This window comes from Sinocyclocheilus anshuiensis, unplaced genomic scaffold (genome assembly GCF_001515605.1).
Source record: "Sinocyclocheilus anshuiensis isolate Anshui unplaced genomic scaffold, SAMN03320099.WGS_v1.1 scaffold2917, whole genome shotgun sequence".
Taxonomy (NCBI): Eukaryota; Metazoa; Chordata; class Actinopteri; order Cypriniformes; family Cyprinidae; genus Sinocyclocheilus; species Sinocyclocheilus anshuiensis.
In genome coordinates this window covers 244521-248709 of record NW_015539844.1, presented here as the reverse complement: position 1 = coordinate 248709, position 4189 = coordinate 244521, and the positions used below count along the sequence as shown (strand labels likewise).

The following is a 4189-nucleotide window of genomic DNA, read 5'->3' as shown; positions in this document are numbered from 1 at the left end:
TATCTATGTTACAGTAGTAATTTAGCAGACAAATAATCATATTTTATAATAGGTTTAGGGGGAGCTAGGGCAGACAACAACACAACCCTTACGGAAATTAACAATTTTACCTAACCATGGTAACCACAAATTATTAACCATGGTTTTAGCTACACTAACCATAGTTTAAATTGAGTGTATATGAAGACTTGGGTGCTGGTTTGAAGTTCATTGCAGCTTCATAAACTGACCAGATCCCTTAGAGGATGTAGAGGAGACTTGACCACACACGACCATTTTCCAAAAACAACAGAATCCCATTAAGGAAAATGCTGGATGCTCTCAGATTCATTTTTGTCATTTGGCTACTTTTGTACAGTTTTAAGGTTGAAAACCCCAAGTCTAATAATCACCTGATTAATCACTATTTTGCTATATGCATAGCCAGCCCATCAGGGTTGTAGATTTTTATTTTTACTGTAATTCTTTAATAAATATTTTAAATATAATTTCTAAAGATACAGTACTGTGCAAAGGTTTTAGGGCATTAGTATTTTCACCAAAAAATATTTTGCTGTAGTGTGTCAGGAGGAAATATCAGTTTACATTTCCAAACATCCCTTTTGCCATTAATTGTAATAATCCAGTGAGATTTTTGTATGCACAAGGAGTCTGACAACAGCCAGCTGCACACAGAGATCTGATCTCAGCATCATCCAGTCCAAAAAAACTGAGACAGACTAAAGCCAGAAGAACTGTGGCAATGTCTCCAAGATGCTTGAGGAAACCTTCCAGCAAAGCTACCTGAAAAACTATGTGCAGCTACCTAGGAACTTTTCACAGTACTGTAGATTGTAGGATGGTTTCTTCAAGTGTCTTGGAGATGTTGCTGCAGTTCTTCTGGATTTAGTCGGTCTCAGTTTGTTCTGATTCTTCATGTCATTTCAGACGGACTGGCTGATGCTGAGATCAGATCTCTGTGTGAAGCACTGGCTGTTGTCAGGCTCACTCAAAAATCTCACTGGATTATTACAATTAATGGCAAAAGAAATGTAAACTGATTATTTCCTACTGACACACTACAGCAAAAGATAACTGGCTTAATCTACTAATAGCCTAAGACTTTTGCACAGTACTGTATATTTTTATAATATTTTAAAGGAATAGTTCACCAAAAAATGACTATTCTCAAACTCACCCTCAAATTGTTCTAAGTCTGTATGAGTTTCTTTCTTCTTCTGAACACAAAAAAATTATATTTTGAAGAATATGGGTAACCAAAGAGCTGCTGGTCCCCATTGACTTCCATAGTATCGAGAAAAAAAAAATACTATGGATGTCAACAGGGACTAGAAACTGTTTGGTTACACACTTTCTTCAAAATATCATCTTTTGTGCTCAGCAGAAGAAAGAAACTGTTTGGAACAACTTGAGGGTGAGTAAATGATGACAGTATTTTTCATGTCTTCTCGTCACTATCTCTTTAATGTTTACCATGCCATAAAGTTGTGTTTTATCTTTATGTCTGCATTTTATACATGGTGGTGGTGAGCCAAAAGCAAATTATATTGTGGATAATAAAGTAAACAAAACTAAACAAACTGAAATAAAATTTGACATCTGCCAAAAAGGACACCTGCTTCGCCGCTTAAGAGTAAACAGGAGTGTAAAATTCCTATCAAATATTTTTTTTGTGGAAAATGAAAATATTTGTATTTAATAAATAAACATACATACATTCACACACACACACACATATATATACTTATGTTGAATATTTATATAATTTAATTGAGTTAAAAATGTAAAATTAATGCTTCTAAAAACCTGTTATGAACATTTTAAGAGTTCAACTATTTTTACTATTAGTGAGAACAGTTCAAACCTCACATAAATAGCAAAACAAAAACACAGACTTCTACTGTTTTTAAATTAATCTATTTTTAATTATTATTGAATAAGCTTAACCCAACCCTGAAAAATTGTAGAAAATATAATGGGACAAATCACCCCCCAAACATTATCAAGTGGTTCCAGATTGAAGACACACAGGTTACGGGAAAGGTTCCCGTTCAGCAGACGGACAGCAGGGCACTTGTCCCCATGGCAACACTGACGACATCACTTCCTGTGCCGTGACAGGTTTTGAACGGGTTCTGATGAGGTTGCCAGGGCAACACACTCCTGCAGGTAACACACACACACACACACACACACACACACACACACACACACACTCTCTCTTATTTTCCTCAGCCAGTGACTTAAAGAGCTGGGTTTGTTTTTTGTTTTTTTGAGGACTTCACAATTTCATTCATTCATTCATCGGACCGGATGAAGCTGTAAATACTGGACAGGTGTTGATATGCAAATGTGGGCGGTCACATGTTAATGAGCTCATGTATTATTACTGTAGTCAATTAATGCTCTGGAGGGACTGAACAGGTTAAACAAGTTAAAAGCTAGGAAAGTTTCCACAGAACATCAAACTCTAATTTAATATAGGAGCCTTTTAAACCAAACAATAAAAACCAAACATGAATAATATGCTGTTAGGTGTGTGTGTGTGTGTCTGTGTCTGTGTGTGTGTTTATTTACCTTCATAACAATGAAGATGACGAGAATCACAAAGACGTTAGCCTGCGGATGTTTCCAGGTGGCCGAGTGACTGTCATAATTAACGTCTTCCGTCATTCCTTGCTTCGTCAAACTGCGATTGTCAAAAAATGAAACCAGGGTCTCCTTCTGTGTAAGCTATAAAAAAATATACACATTATAAACAGACAATCTGGTATTTTAAACATAAACCTCTCAATATTTTGTTAATTTTATGCTGAAAAAAACACATTTGTTAATATGGTATACAGGTAAGAAAAATAAAAATGCAAGATAATGTAAGATATTAAAAAAAAAAGATTATTATCATACACCAGGATTTTCAAATTAACATTAGTGAGTTAATAAAAAGCTGATAATTAATTAATCATAAAAATGTCAAATTAAAATAATTTTAAAACAAAACACTTACTAAAAAGAAAAAAATATTTACATGCAAATATGAATCAGCATGAACTGTAGTATCATGAGATTCTATTATGGTTTTTAATAATCTTTTAAATATTTGTTTTATATATATATTTTCAGTTTTCATTTTCGTTTTAGTTCAAACTTTAGCAGTTTTGTTTTGGTAAAGATTTTTGTCATTTTTTATATATATATGTGTGTGTCTGTATAGTTTTTACTTTTTTATTTTAGCTGTAGTAATAGTTATTTTAGTACATCAAATTAAATAAATTTAAAAAATAAATGCTGGCTTGGCAATTATTTTATTTATGTTAACAGCAGCAAAATATTTTTTAATGATTTTAATTATTTCAGTTAAATATAATAATAATGATATGAACATGCACATGTGTTGTTAAATTATTGAAATATTAAATTGAAATCTCTAAATAATGACACAATTGTCTTCCGTAGAGCTGCTTATAGCAAAATTGAACTTGTTCCATAATAAAAATTAACGTTGACAACATTGAAATTAATTGAATTAAAACACTGAACTAAACTGAGCTGAATAAATAAATCTTATTTAGAGCTACTTTATAGCTGCATTGTATGGAATTTAATTGAATTTGTTTCATAATTGATGAATTGTGCAACATTAACAGTCATTTTATTGTTTATTAATGTAAAGCTGCTTTGAAACAATCTGTTGTATAAAACGCTATAGAAATGAACTTGTGACTTGACAAACATTAACATGATGTGAATTTCAAGTAAACACTCTTTTTAGACAGGTTTAGATGCATTTTACAACTAAACAAGACAAAAACACTGATTAAGAAAGGATTATTTGCAGTGTTGCACAAGAGTGCCGTCATACGCTGTTAATGGAGCTTTTATTGCCTCATTCTGAGTCACTGATAAAAGAGAACGAGTGTGTGTGAGAGAGAGAGAGAGAGAGAGAGAGAATGTGTGTGTGTGTGTTTGTGTGAGAAAGAGAGAGATATTTGATGCTTTATTCTGTATTTTATACGAGTGTGTGTTGTTAGGATTGATTAATGAATGCCTCATGTTTCTCTCAACTGTCTCATTAAGATTATTAACTGGATGGATTTAACGCCCTGGGGAACAAACACATTTTTTGTGTGTGTGTGTGTGTGTGTGTGTGTGTGTGTGTGTATATATATATATATATATATATATATAT

The 4189-nt window shown here is 32.6% G+C and overlaps 1 pseudogene; it reads right to left on the bottom strand.

Annotated features, from left to right (window-relative positions):
• The window catches only part of LOC107684528 (chloride channel protein 2-like), a 40708-nt pseudogene that overhangs the window by 18130 nt on the left and 18389 nt on the right, over nucleotides 1–4189 (bottom strand).